This window comes from Ambystoma mexicanum, chromosome 7q (assembly GCF_040938575.1).
Source record: "Ambystoma mexicanum isolate Mex_15411 chromosome 7q, UKY_AmexF1_1, whole genome shotgun sequence".
Taxonomy (NCBI): domain Eukaryota; kingdom Metazoa; phylum Chordata; class Amphibia; order Caudata; family Ambystomatidae; genus Ambystoma; species Ambystoma mexicanum.
Window position 1 is genome coordinate 310,560,610 of NC_090941.1, and position 15,532 is coordinate 310,576,141.

Below are 15,532 nucleotides of genomic sequence, written 5' to 3' on the forward strand. Positions count from 1 at the left end.
TCGCTCATTGAAAGTTGAATTTAGATGTGTGCCCAATAGCCGCTCATTCTAAGTTGAATTTAGAAGTGTACCCAACAGTCGCTCATTGAAAGTTGAATTTAAAAGTGTGACCAATAGCCTCTCTTTGAATCTAGAAGTGTGCCCAATAGCCTCTCTTTGAAAGTTGAATCTAGAAGTGCGCCCAACAACCGCTCATTGAATGTTGAATTTAAAGTGTGCCCAACAGTCGCTCATTGAAAGTTGAATTTAGAAGTGTGCCCAAGAGCCACTCGTTGTAAGTTGAATTTAGAAGTGTGCCCAATAGCCTCTCTTTGAAAGTTGAGTTTAGAGGTGAGCCCAATAGCCTCTCTTTGAATTTAGAAGTATGCCCGTTAGCCTCTCTTTGAATTTAGAAGTATGCCCAATAGCCTCTCTTTGAATCTAGAAGTGTGCCCAATAACCGCTCATTGAAATGTGAATTTAGAAGTGTGCCCAATAGCCACTCTTTGAAAGTTGAATCTAGAAATGCGCCCAATAGCATCTCTTTGAAAGTTGTATTTAGAAGTGTGCCCAATAGCCTCTCTTTGAATTTAGAAATGTGCCCACTAACCGCTCATTGAAAGTTGAATTTAGAAGTGTGCCCAATAGCTGCTCATTGAAAGTCGAATTTAGAAGTGTGCCCAACAGTCGCTCATCGAAAGTTGAATTTAAAAGTGTGTCCAATAGCCCCTCACTGAATGTTGAATTTAGAAGTTGGCCCAATAGCCTCTCTTTGAATTTAGAAGGGTGCACAATAGCTGCTCATTCACAGTTGAATTTAGAATCTTGCCCAATAGCCTCTCTTTGAATCTAGAAGTGTGTCCAAAAGCCTCTCCTTGAAATTAGAAGTGTGCCCGATAGCCTCTCTTTGAATCTAGAAGTGCGCCCAACAACCGCTCATTGAATGTTGAATTTAGAAATGTGCCCAACAGTCGCTCATTGAAAGTTGAATTTAGAGGTGTGCCCAACAGTCGCTCATTGAAAGTTGAACTTAGAAGTGTGCCCAACAGTCGCTCATTGAAAGTTGAATTTAGAAGTGTGCCCAATAGCCGCTCTTTGTAAGTTGAATTTAGAAGTGTGCCCAATAGCCGCTCATTGTAAGTTGAATTTAGAAGTGTGCCCAACAGTCGCTCATTGTAAGTTGAATTTAGAAGTGTGCCCAGTAGCAGCTCATTGTTAGTGGAATTTAGAAGAGTACCCAACAGTCGCTCATTGAAAGTTGAACTCAGAAGTGCGCCCAATAACCGCTCACTGAAAGTCGATTTTAGAAGTGTGCCCAAAAGCCGCTCATTGAAAGTTGAATTTAGAAGTTTGCCCAATAGCCTCACTTTGTATTTAGAAGTGCGCTCAACAACCGCTCATTGAATGTTGAATTTAGAAGTGTGCCCAACAGTCGCTCATTGAAAGTTGAATATAGAATTGTGCCCAACAGTCGCTCATTGAAAGTTGAATTGAGAAGTGTGCCCAATAGCCGCTCATTGTAAGTTAAATTTAGAAGTGTGCCCAACAGTCGCTCATTGAAAGTTGAATTTAGAAGTGTGCCCAACAGTCGCTCATTGTAAGTTGAATTTAGAAGGGTGCCCAACAGTCGCTCATGGAAAGTTGAATTTAGAAGTGTGCCTAATAGCTGCTCATTGTAAGTTGAATTTAGAAGTGTGCCCAACAGTCGCTCACTGAAAGTTGAATTTAGAGGTGTGCCCAACTGTCGCTCATGGAAAGTTGAATTTAGAAGTGTGCCTAATAGCTGCTCATTGTAAGTTGAATTTAGAAGTGTGCCTAACAGTCGCTCACTGAAAGTTGAATTTAGAGGTGTGCCCAAAAGTCGCTCATTGAAAGTTGAATTTAGAAGTGTGCCCAACAGTCACTCATTGAAAGTTGAATTTAGAAGTGTGCCCAACAGTCGCTCATTGAAAGTTGAATTGAGAAGTGTGCCCAATAACCGCTCATTGTAAGTTGAATTTAGAAGTGTGCCCAACAGTCGCTCACGGAAAGTTGAATTTAGAGGTGTGCCCAACAGTCGCTCATTGAAAGTTGAATTTAGAAGTGTGCCCAATAGCCTCTCTTTGAATCTAGAAGTGTGCCCAAAAGCGTCTCTTTGAAAGTTGAATTTAGAAGTTTGCCCAATAACCTCACTTTGTATTTAGAAGTGCGCTCAACAACCGCTCATTGAATGTTGAATTTAGAAGTGTGCCCAACAGTCGCTCATTGAAAGTTGAATTTATAATTGTGCCCAACAGTCGCTCATTGAAAGTTGAATTGAGAAGTGTGCCCAATAGCCGCTCATTGTAAATTGAATTTAGAAGTGTGCCCAACAGTCGCTCATTGAAAGTTGAATTTAGAAGTGTGCCCAACAGTCGCTCATTGTAAGTTGAATTTAGAAGGGTGCCCAACAGTCGCTCATTGTAAGTTGAATTTAGAAGTGTGCCCAACAGTCACTCATGGAAAGTTGAATTTAGAAGTGTGCCTAATAGCTGCTCATTGTAAGTTGAATTTAGAAGTGTGCCCAACAGTCGCTCACTGAAAGTTGAATTTAGAGGTGTGCCCAACTGTCGCTCATGGAAAGTTGAATTTAGAAGTGTGCCTAATAGCTGCTCATTGTAAGTTGAATTTAGAAGTGTGCCTAACAGTCGCTCACTGAAAGTTGAATTTAGAGGTGTGCCCAAAAGTCGCTCATTGAAAGTTGAATCTAGAAGTTCGCCCAACAATCACTCATTGAATGTTGAATTTAGAAGTGTGCCCAACAGTCGCTCATTGAAAGTTGAATTTAGAAGTGTGCCCAATAACCGCTCATTGTAAGATGAATTTAGAAGTGTGCCCAACAGTCGCTCACTGAAAGTTGAATTTAGAGGTGTGCCCAACAGTCGCTCATTGAAAGTTGAATTTAGAAGTGTGCCCAACAGTCGTGGATTAAAAGTTGAATTTAGAAGTGTGCCCAATAGCCTCTCTTTGAATCTAGAAGTGTGCCCAAAAGCGTCTCTTTGAAAGTTGAATTTAGAAGTTTGCCCAATAACCTCACTTTGTATTTAGAAGTGCGCTCAACAACCGCTCATTGAATGTTGAATTTAGAAGTGTGCCCAACAGTCGCTCATTGAAAGTTGAATTTAGAATTGTGCCCAACAGTCGCTCATTGAAAGTTGAATTGAGAAGTGTGCCCAATAGCCGCTCATTGTAAATTGAATTTAGAAGTGTGCCCAACAGTCGCTCATTGAAAGTTGAATTTAGAAGTGTGCCCAACAGTCGCTCATTGTAAGTTGAATTTAGAAGTGTGCCCAACAGTCGCTCATGGAAAGTTGAATTTAGAAGTGTGCCTAATAGCTGCTCATTGTAAGTTGAATTTAGAAGTGTGCCCAACAGTCGCTCACTGAAAGTTGAATTTAGAGGTGTGCCCAACTGTCGCTCATGGAAAGTTGAATTTAGAAGTGTGCCTAATAGCTGCTCATTGTAAGTTGAATTTAGAAGTGTGCCTAACAGTCGCTCACTGAAAGTTGAATTTAGAGGTGTGCCCAAAAGTCGCTCATTGAAAGTTGAATCTAGAAGTTCGCCCAACAATCACTCATTGAATGTTGAATTTAGAAGTGTGCCCAACAGTCGCTCATTGAAAGTTGAATTTAGAAGTGTGCCCAATAACCGCTCATTGTAAGTTGAATTTAGAAGTGTGCCCAACAGTCGCTCACTGAAAGTTGAATTTAGAGGTGTGCCCAACAGTCGCTCATTGAAAGTTGAATTTAGAAGTGTGCCCAACAGTCGCGGATTAAAAGTTGAATTTAGAAGTGTGCCCAATAGCCGCTCATTGTAAGTTGCATTTAGAAGTGTGCCCAACAGTCGCTCATTGATAGTTGAATTTAGAAGTGTGCCCAATAGCCGCTTATTATAAGTTGAATTTAGAAGTGTGCCCAACAGTCGCTCATTGTAATTTGAATTTAGAAGTTTGCCCAGTAGCAGCTCATTGTAAGTGGAATTTAGAAGAGTACCCAACAGTCGCTCATTGAAAGTTGAACTTACAAGTGTGCACAACAGTCGCTCATTGAAAGTTGAATTTAGAAGTGTGCCCAAAAGACGCACTTTGTAAGTTGAATTTAGAATTGTGCCCAATAGCCGCTCATTGAAAGTTGAATTTAGAAGTGTGCCCAATAGCTGCTCATTGTAAGTTGAATTTAGAAGTGTACCCTATAGCCTCTCCTTGAATTTAGAAATGTGCCCAATAACCGCTCACTGAAAGTTGAATTTAGAAGTGTGCCCAATAGCCGCTCGTTGAAATTCGAATTTAGATGTGCGCCCAATAGCCTCTCTTTGAATTTAGAAGTGTGCCCAATAGCCGCTCATTGAAAGTTGAATTTAGAAGTGTGCCCGATAACCTCTCTTTGAATTTAGAAGTGCGCCCAACAACCGCTCATTGTAAGTTGAATTTAGAATTGTGCCCAACAGTCGCTCATTGAAAGTTGAATTTAGAAGTGTGCCCAATAGCCGCTCATTGTAAGTTGAATTTAGAAGTGTGCCCAACAGTTGCTCACTGAAAGGTGAGCTCAGAAGTACGCCCAAAGCCTCTCTTTGAATTTAGAAGTGTGTCCAAAAGCCGCTCACTGAATGTTGAACCTAGAAGTGTGAAAACATTCAATTTAGAAATGTGCTCAATAGGCTCTATGTGAAATTTAAACCTAGAAGTGCATTTAGAATTTGAATTTGGAAGTGTCCCAATAGCCCCTCTGTAAAAGTTGTACTAAGAAGTGCACCTAGAAGTTGAATTTAAACTGTGCCCAATAGACTCTCTGTGAAAGTTGAATTTAGACTATAGGTGAAAGTTGAATTTAGAAGTGTGCCCAACAGCTGCTAATTGAAAGTTGAATTTAGAAGTGTGCCCAACAGTCGCTCATTGAAAGTTGAATTTAGAAGTGTGCTCAATAGCCGATCATTGTAAGTTGAATTTAGAAGTGTGCCCAACAGTCGCTCATTGTAAGTTGAATTTAGAAGTGTGCCCAATAGCAGATCATTGTAAGTTGTATTTAGAAGAGTACTGAACAGTCGCTCATTGAAAGTTGAACTTAGAAGTATGCCCAACAGTCGCTCACTGAAAGTTGAACTCAGAAGTGCGCCCAATAACCGCTCACTGAAAGTCGATTTTAGAAGTGTGCCCAAAAGCCGCTCATTGAAAGTTGAATTTAGAAGTTTGCCCAATAGCCTCACTTTGTATTTAGAAGTGCGCTCAACAACCGCTCATTGAATGTTGAATTTAGAAGTGTGCCCAACAGTCGCTCATTGAAAGTTGAATTTAGAAGTGTGCCCAACAATCGCTCATTGAAAGTTGAATTGAGAAGTGTGCCCAACAATCGCTCATTGTAAGTTGAATTTAGAAGGGTGCCCAACAGTCGCTCATTGTAAGTTGAATTTAGAAGTGTGCCCAACAGTCGCTCATGGAAAGTTGAATTTAGAAGTGTGCCTAATAGCTGCTCATTGTAATTTGAATTTAGAAGTGTGCCCAACAGTCGCTCACTGAAAGTTGAAGTTAGAGGTGTGCCCAACTGTCGCTCATGGAAAGTAGAATTTAGAAGTGTGCCTAATAGCTGCTCATTGTAAGTTGAATTTAGAAGTGTTCCCAACAGTCGCTCACTGAAAGTTGAATTTAGAGGTGTGCCCAACTGTCACTCATTGAAAGTTGAATTTAGAAGTGTGCCCAATAGCCTCAATTTGAAAGTTGAATTTAGAGGTGTGCCCAACAGTCGCTCATTGAAAGTTGAATTTATAAGTGTGCCCAATAGCCTCTCTTTGAATCTAGAAGTGTGCCCAAAAGCGTATCTTTGAAAGTTGAATTTAGAGGTGTGCCCAACAGTCGCTCATTGAAAGTTGAATCTAGATGTTCGCCCAACAACCACTCATTGAATGTTGAATTTAGAAGTGTGCCCAACAGTCGCTCATTGAAAGTTGAATTTAAAGGTGTGCCCAACAGTCGCTCATTGAAAGTTGAATTTAGAAGTGTGCCCACCAGTCGCTTATTGAAAGTTGAATTGAGAAGTGTGCCCAATAACCGCTCATTGTAAGTTGAATTTAGAAGTGTGCCCAACAGTCGCTCACTGAAAGTTGAATTTAGAGGTGTGCCCAACAGTCGCTCATTGAAAGTTGAATTTAGAAGTGTGCCCAATAGCCTCTCTTTGAATCTAGAAGTGTGCCCAAAAGCATCTCTTTGAAAGTTGAATTTAGAGGTGTGCCCAACAGTCGCTCATTGAAAGTTGAATCTAGAAGTTCGCCCAACAATCACTCATTGAATGTTGAATTTAGAAGTGTGCCCAACAGTCGCTCATTGAAAGTTGAATTTAGAAGTGTGCCCAATAACCGCTCATTGTAAGTTGAATTTAGAAGTGTGCCCAACAGTCGCTCACTGAGAGTTGAATTTAGAGGTGTGCCCAACAGTCGCGCATTGAAAGTTGAATTTAGAAGTGTGCCCAATAGCCTCTCTTTAAATCTAGATGTGTGCCCAATAGCCTCTCTTTGAAAGTTGAATTTAGAGGTGTGCCCAACAGTCGCTCATTGAAAGTTGAATTTAGAAGTGTGCCCAACAGTCGCGGATTAAAAGTTGAATTTAGAAGTGTGCCCAATAGCCGCTCATTTTAAGTTGCATTTAGAAGTGTGCCCAATAGCCGCTCATTGTAAGTTGAATTTAGAAGTGTGCCCAACAGTCGCTCATTGAAAGTTGAATTTAGAAGTGTGCCCAATAACCGCTCATTGTAAGTTGAATTTAGAAGTGTGCCCAACAGTCGCTCACTGAAAGTTGAATTTAAAGGTGTGCCGAACAGTCGCTCATTGAAAGTTGAATCTAGAAGTTCGCCCAACAATCACTCATTGAATGTTGAATTTAGAAGTGTGCCCAACAGTCGCTCATTGAAAGTTGAATTTAGAAGTGTGCCCAATAACCGCTCATTGTAAGTTGAATTTAGAAGTGTGCCCAACAGTCGCTCACTGAAAGTTGAATTTAGAGGTGTGCCCAACAGTCGCGCATTGAAAGTTGAATTTAGAAGTGTGCCCAATAGCCTCTCTTTAAATCTAGATGTGTGCCCAATAGCCTCTCTTTGAAAGTTGAATTTAGAGGTGTGCCCAACAGTCGCTCATTGAAAGTTGAATTTAGAAGTGTGCCCAACAGTCGCGGATTAAAAGTTGAATTTAGAAGTGTGCCCAATAGCCGCTCATTTTAAGTTGCATTTAGAAGTGTGCCCAATAGCCGCTCATTGTAAGTTGAATTTAGAAGTGTGCCCAACAGTCGCTCATTGAAAGTTGAATTTAGAAGTGTGCCCAATAGCCGCTCATTATAAGTTGAATTTAGAAGTGTGCCCAACAGTCGCTCATTGTAAGTTGAATTTAGAAGTGTGCCCAGTAGCAGCTCATTGTAAGTGGAATTTAGAAGAGTACCCAACAGTCGCTCATTGAAAGTTGAACTTAGAAGTGTGCCCAACAGTCGCTCATTGAAAGTTGAATTTAGAAGTGTGCCCAAAAGCCGCTCATTGAAAGTTGAATTTAGAAGTTTGCCCAATAGCCTCACTTTGTATTTAGAAGTGCGCTCAACAACCGCTCATTGAATGTTGAATTTAGAAGTGTGCCCAACAGTCGCTCATTGAAAGTTGAATTTAGAATTGTGCCCAACAGTCGCTCATTGAAAGTTGAATTGAGAAGTGTGCCCAATAGCCGCTCATTGTAAGTTGAATTTAGAAGTGGGCCCAACAGTCGCTCATTGAAAGTTGAATTTAGAAGTGTGCCCAACAGTCGCTCATTGTAAGTTGAATTTAGAAGGGTGCCCAACAGTCGCTCATTGTAAGTTGAATTTAGAAGTGTGCCCAACAGTCGCTCATGGAAAGTTGAATTTAGAAGTGTGCCTAATAGCTGCTCATTGTAAGTTGAATTTAGAAGTGTGCCCAATAGCCGCTCATTGTAAGTTGAATTTAGAAGTGGGCCCAACAGTCGCTCATTGAAAGTTGAATTTAGAAGTGTGCCCAACAGTCGCTCATTGTAAGTTGAATTTAGAAGGGTGCCCAACAGTCGCTCATTGTAAGTTGAATTTAGAGGTGTGCCCAACTGTCGCTCATGGAAAGTTGAATTTTAAAGTGTGCCTAATAGCTGCTCATTGTAAGTTGAATTTAGAAGTGTGCCCAACAGTCGCTCACTGAAAGTTGAATTTAAAGGTGTGCCCAACAGTCGCTCATTGAAAGTTGAATTTAGAAGTGTGCCCAATAGCCTCAATTTGAAAGTTGAATTCAGAGGTGTGCCCAAAAGTCGCTCATTGTAAGTTGAATTTAGAAGTGTGCCCAACAGTCGCTCACGGAAAGTTGAATTTAGAGGTGTGCCCAACAGTCGCTCATTGAAAGTTGAATTTAGAAGTGTGCCCAATAGCCTCTCTTTGGATCTAGAAGTGTGCCCAAAAGCGTCTCTTTGAAAGTTGAATTTAGAGGTGTGCCCAACAGTCGCTCATTGAAAGTTGAATCTAGAAGTTCGCCCAACAATCACTCATTGAATGTTGAATTTAGAAGTGTGCCCAACAGTCGCTCATTGAAAGTTGAATTTAGAAGTGTGCCCAATAACCGCTCATTGTAAGTTGAATTTAGAAGTGTGCCCAACAGTCGCTCACTGAAAGTTGAATTTAGAGGTGTGCCCAACAGTCGCTCATTGAAAGTTGAATTTAGAAGTGTGCCCAATAGCCTCTCTTTAAATCTAGATGTGTGCCCAATAGCCTCTCTTTGAAAGTTGAATTTAGAGGTGTGCCCAACAGTCGCTCATTGAAAGTTGAATTTAGAAGTGTGCCCAACAGTCGCTCATGGAAAGTTGAATTTAGAAGTGTGCCTAATAGCTGCTCATTGTAAGTTGAATTTAGAAGTGTGCCCAACAGTCGCTCACTGAAAGTTGAATTTAGAGGTGTGCCCAACTGTCGCTCATGGAAAGTTGAATTTAGAAGTGTGCCTAATAGCTGCTCATTGTAAGTTGAATTTAGAAGTGTGCCCAACAGTCGCTCACTGAAAGTTGAATTTAGAGGTGTGCCCAACAGTCGCTCATTGAAAGTTGAATTTAGAAGTGTGCCTAATAGCTGCTCATTGTAAGTTGAATTTAGAAGTGTGCCCAACAGTCGCTCACTGAAAGTTGAATTTAGAAGTGTGCCTAATAGCTGCTCATTGTAAGTTGAATTTAGAAGTGTGCCCAACAGTCGCTCACTGAAAGTTGAATTTAAAGGTGTGTCCAACAGTCGCTCATTGAAAGTTGAATTTAGAAGTGTGCCCAATAGCCTCAATTTGAAAGTTGAATTCAGAGGTGTGCCCAAAAGTCGCTCATTGTAAGTTGAATTTAGAAGTGTGCCCAACAGTCGCTCACGGAAAGTTGAATTTAGAGGTGTGCCCAACAGTCGCTCATTGAAAGTTGAATTTAGAAGTGTGCCCAATAGCCTCTCTTTGGATCTAGAAGTGTGCCCAAAAGCGTCTCTTTGAAAGTTGAATTTAGAGGTGTGCCCAACAGTCGCTCATTGAAAGTTGAATCTAGAAGTTCGCCCAACAATCACTCATTGAATGTTGAATTTAGAAGTGTGCCCAACAGTCGCTCATTGAAAGTTGAATTTAGAAGTGTGCCCAATAACCGCTCATTGTAAGTTGAATTTAGAAGTGTGCCCAACAGTCGCTCACTGAAAGTTGAATTTAGAGGTGTGCCCAACAGTCGCTCATTGAAAGTTGAATTTAGAAGTGTGCCCAATAGCCTCTCTTTAAATCTAGATGTGTGCCCAATAGCCTCTCTTTGAAAGTTGAATTTAGAGGTGTGCCCAACAGTCGCTCATTGAAAGTTGAATTTAGAAGTGTGCCCAACAGTCGCTCATTGAAAGTTGAATTTAGAAGTGTGCCCAATAGCCGCTGATTTTAAGTTGCATTTAGAAGTGTGCCCAATAGCCGCTCACTGAAAGTTGAACTCAGAAGTGCGCCCAATAACCGCTCATTGAAAGTTGAATTTAGAAGTTTGCCCAATAGCCTCACTTTGTATTTAGAAGTGCGCTCAACAACCGCTCATTGAATGTTGAATTTAGAAGTGTGCCCAACAGTCGCTCATTGAAAGTTGAATTTAGAAGTGTGCCCAACAATCGCTCATTGAAAGTTGAATTGAGAAGTGTGCCCAATAGCCGCTCATTGTAAGTTGAATTTAGAAGTGTGCCCAACAGTCACTCATTGAAAGTTGAATTTAGAAGTGTGCCCAACAGTCGCTCATTGTAAGTTGAATTTAGAAGTGTGCCCAACAGTCGCTCATTGTAAGTTGAATTTAGAAGTGTGCCCAACAGTCGCTCATGGAAAGTTGAATTTAGAAGTGTGCCTAATAGCTGCTCATTGTAAGTTGAATTTAGAAGTGTGCCCAACAGTCGCTCACTGAAAGTTGAATTTAGAGGTGTGCCCAACTGTCGCTCATGGAAAGTTGAATTTAGAAGTGTGCCTAATAGCTGCTCATTGTAAGTTGAATTTAGAAGTGTGCCCAACAGTCGCTCACTGAAAGTTGAATTTAGAGGTGTGCCCAACAGTCGCTCATTGAAAGTTGAATTTAGAAGTGTGCCCAATAGCCTCAATTTGAAAGTTGAATTTAGAGGTGTGCCCAAAAGTCGCTCATTGAAAGTTGAATTTAGAAGTGTGCCCAATAACCGCTCATTGTAAGTTGAATTTAGAAGTGTGCCCAACAGTCGCTCACAGAAAGTTGAATTTAGAGGTGTGCCCAACAGTCGCTCATTGAAAGTTGAATTTAGAAGTGTGCCCAATAGCCTCTCTTTGAATCTAGAAGTGTGCCCAAAAGCGTCTTTTTGAAAGTTGAATTTAGAGGTGTGCCCAACAGTCGCTCATTGAAAGTTGAATCTAGAAGTTCGCCCAACAACCACTCATTGAATGTTGAATTTAGAAGTGTGCCCAACAGTCGCTCATTGTAAGTTGAAATTTAGAAGTGTGCCCAACAGTCGCTCATTGTAAGTTGAATTTAGAAGTGTGCCCAACAGTCGCTCATGGAAAGCTGAATTTAGAAGTGTGCCTAATAGCTGCTCATTGTAAGTTGAATTTAGAAGTGTGCCCAACAGTCGCTCACTGAAAGTTGAATTTAGAAGTGTGCCTAATAGCTGCTCATTGTAAGTTGAATTTAGAAGTGTGCCCAACAGTCGCTCACTGAAAGTTGAATTTAAAGGTGTGCCCAACAGTCGCTCATTGAAAGTTGAATTTAGAAGTGTGCCCAATAGCCTCTCTTTGAATCTAGAAGTGTGCCCAAAAGCGTCTTTTTGAAAGTTGAATTTAGAGGTGTGCCCAACAGTCGCTCATTGAAAGTTGAATCTAGAAGTTCGCCCAACAACCACTCATTGAATGTTGAATTTAGAAGTGTGCCCAACAGTCGCTCACTGAAAGTTGAATTTAGAGGTGTGCCCAACAGTCGCTCATTGAAAGTTGAATTTAGAAGTGTGCCCAATAGCCTCTCTTTAAATCTAGATGTGTGCCCAATAGCCTCTCTTTGAAAGTTGAATTTAGAGGTGTGCCCAACAGTCGCTCATTGAAAGTTGAATTTAGAAGTGTGCCCAACAGTCGCTCATTGAAAGTTGAATTTAGAAGTGTGCCCAATAGCCGCTGATTTTAAGTTGCATTTAGAAGTGTGCCCAATAGCCGCTCACTGAAAGTTGAACTCAGAAGTGCGCCCAATAACCGCTCATTGAAAGTTGAATTTAGAAGTTTGCCCAATAGCCTCACTTTGTATTTAGAAGTGCGCTCAACAACCGCTCATTGAATGTTGAATTTAGAAGTGTGCCCAACAGTCGCTCATTGAAAGTTGAATTTAGAAGTGTGCCCAACAATCGCTCATTGAAAGTTGAATTGAGAAGTGTGCCCAATAGCCGCTCATTGTAAGTTGAATTTAGAAGTGTGCCCAACAGTCACTCATTGAAAGTTGAATTTAGAAGTGTGCCCAACAGTCGCTCATTGTAAGTTGAATTTAGAAGTGTGCCCAACAGTCGCTCATTGTAAGTTGAATTTAGAAGTGTGCCCAACAGTCGCTCATGGAAAGTTGAATTTAGAAGTGTGCCTAATAGCTGCTCATTGTAAGTTGAATTTAGAAGTGTGCCCAACAGTCGCTCACTGAAAGTTGAATTTAGAGGTGTGCCCAACTGTCGCTCATGGAAAGTTGAATTTAGAAGTGTGCCTAATAGCTGCTCATTGTAAGTTGAATTTAGAAGTGTGCCCAACAGTCGCTCACTGAAAGTTGAATTTAGAGGTGTGCCCAACAGTCGCTCATTGAAAGTTGAATTTAGAAGTGTGCCCAATAGCCTCAATTTGAAAGTTGAATTTAGAGGTGTGCCCAAAAGTCGCTCATTGAAAGTTGAATTTAGAAGTGTGCCCAATAACCGCTCATTGTAAGTTGAATTTAGAAGTGTGCCCAACAGTCGCTCACAGAAAGTTGAATTTAGAGGTGTGCCCAACAGTCGCTCATTGAAAGTTGAATTTAGAAGTGTGCCCAATAGCCTCTCTTTGAATCTAGAAGTGTGCCCAAAAGCGTCTTTTTGAAAGTTGAATTTAGAGGTGTGCCCAACAGTCGCTCATTGAAAGTTGAATCTAGAAGTTCGCCCAACAACCACTCATTGAATGTTGAATTTAGAAGTGTGCCCAACAGTCGCTCATTGTAAGTTGAAATTTAGAAGTGTGCCCAACAGTCGCTCATTGTAAGTTGAATTTAGAAGTGTGCCCAACAGTCGCTCATGGAAAGCTGAATTTAGAAGTGTGCCTAATAGCTGCTCATTGTAAGTTGAATTTAGAAGTGTGCCCAACAGTCGCTCACTGAAAGTTGAATTTAGAAGTGTGCCTAATAGCTGCTCATTGTAAGTTGAATTTAGAAGTGTGCCCAACAGTCGCTCACTGAAAGTTGAATTTAAAGGTGTGCCCAACAGTCGCTCATTGAAAGTTGAATTTAGAAGTGTGCCCAATAGCCTCAATTTGAAAGTTGAATTCAGAGGTGTGCCCAAAAGTCGCTCATTGAAAGTTGAATTTAGAAGTGTGCCCAACAGTCGCTCATTGAAAGTTGAATTGAGAAGTGTGCCCAATAACCGCTCATTGTAAGTTGAATTTAGAAGTGTGCCCAACAGCCGCTCATTGAAAGTTGAATTTAGAAGTTTGCCCAATAGCCTCTCTTTGAATCTAGAAGTGTGCCCAAAAGCGTCTCTTAGAAAGTTGAATTTAGAGGTGTGCCCAAAAGTCGCTCATTGAAAGTTGAATTTAGAAGTGTGCCCAATAACCGCTCATTGTAAGTTGAATTTAGAAGTGTGCCCAACAGTCACTCACAGAAAGTTGAATTTAGAGGTGTGCCCAACAGTCGCTCATTGAAAGTTGAATTTAGAAGTGTGCCCAATAGCCTCTCTTTGAATTTAGAAGTGTGCCCAATAGCCTCAATTTGAAAGTTGAATTCAGAGGTGTGCCCAAAAGTCGCTCATTGAAAGTTGAATTTAGAAGTGTGCCCAACAGTCGCTCATTGAAAGTTGAATTGAGAAGTGTGCCCAATAACCGCTCATTGTAAGTTGAATTTAGAAGTGTGCCCAACAGCCGCTCATTGAAAGTTGAATTTAGAAGTGTGCCCAATAGCCTCTCTTTGAATCTAGAAGTGTGCCCAAAAGCGTCTCTTTGAATCTAGAAGTGTGCCCAAAAGCGTCTTTTTGAAAGTTGAATTTAGAGGTGTGCCCAACAGTCGCTCATTGAAAGTTGAATCTAGAAGTTCGCCCAATAGCCTCTCTTTGAATCTAGAAGTGTGCCCAAAAGCGTCTTTTTGAAAGTTGAATTTAGAGGTGTGCCCAACAGTCGCTCATTGAAAGTTGAATCTAGAAGTTCGCCCAACAACCACTCATTGAATGTTGAATTTAGAAGTGTGCCCAACAGTCGCTCATTGTAAGTTGAAATTTAGAAGTGTGCCCAACAGTCGCTCATTGTAAGTTGAATTTAGAAGTGTGCCCAACAGTCGCTCATGGAAAGCTGAATTTAGAAGTGTGCCTAATAGCTGCTCATTGTAAGTTGAATTTAGAAGTGTGCCCAACAGTCGCTCACTGAAAGTTGAATTTAGAAGTGTGCCTAATAGCTGCTCATTGTAAGTTGAATTTAGAAGTGTGCCCAACAGTCGCTCACTGAAAGTTGAATTTAAAGGTGTGCCCAACAGTCGCTCATTGAAAGTTGAATTTAGAAGTGTGCCCAATAGCCTCAATTTGAAAGTTGAATTCAGAGGTGTGCCCAAAAGTCGCTCATTGAAAGTTGAATTTAGAAGTGTGCCCAACAGTCGCTCATTGAAAGTTGAATTGAGAAGTGTGCCCAATAACCGCTCATTGTAAGTTGAATTTAGAAGTGTGCCCAACAGCCGCTCATTGAAAGTTGAATTTAGAAGTGTGCCCAATAGCCTCTCTTTGAATCTAGAAGTGTGCCCAAAAGCGTCTCTTAGAAAGTTGAATTTAGAGGTGTGCCCAATAACCGCTCACGGAAAGTTGAATTTAGAGGTGTGCCCAACAGTCGCTCATTGAAAGTTGAATTTAGAAGTGTGCCCAATAGCCTCTCTTTGAATCTAGAAGTGTGCCCAAAAGCGTCTCTTTGAAAGTTGAATTTAGAGGTGTGCCCAACAGTCACTCATTGAAAGTTGAATCTAGAAGTTCGCCCAACAACCACTCATTGAATGTTGAATTTAGAAGTGTGCCCAACAGTCGCTCATTGAAAGTTGAATTTAGAAGTGTGCCCAATAACCGCTCATTGTAAGTTGAATTTAGAAGTGTGCCCAACAGTCGCTCACTGAAAGTTGAATTTAAAGGTGTGCCCAACAGTCGCTCATTGAAAGTTGAATTTAGTAGTGTGCCCAATAGCCTTTCTTTAAATCTAGATGTGTGCCCAATAGCCTCTCTTTGAAAGTTGAATTTAGAGGTGTGCCCAACAGTCGCTCATTGAAAGTTGAATTTAGAAGTGTGCCCAACAGTCGCGGATTAAAAGTTGAATTTAGAAGTGTGCCCAATAGCCGCTCATTGTAAGTTAAATTTAGAAGTGTGCCCAATAGCCGCTCATTGTAAATTGAATTTAGAAGTGTGCCCAACAGTCGCTCATTGAAAGTTGAATTTAGAAGTGTGCCCAATAGCCGCTTATTATAAGTTGAATTTAGATGTGTGCCCAACAGTCGCTCATTGTAAGTTGAATTTAGAAGTGTGCCCAGTAGCAGCTTATTGTAAGTGGAATTTAGAAGAGTACCCAACAATCGCTCATTGAAAGTTGAATTAAGAAGTGTGCCCAAAAGACGCTCTTTGTAAGTTGAATTTAGAAGTGTGCCCAATAGCCGCTCATTGTAAGTTGAATTTAGAAGTGTGTCCAACAGTCGCTCATTGAAAGTTGAATTTAGAAGTGTGCCCAATAACTGCTCATTGTAAGTTGAATTTAGAAGTGTGCCCTACAGCCTCTCCTTGAATTTAGAAGTGTGCCCAATAACCGCTCACTGAAAGTTGAATTTAGAAGTGTGCCCAATAGCCACTCGTTGAAATTCGAAT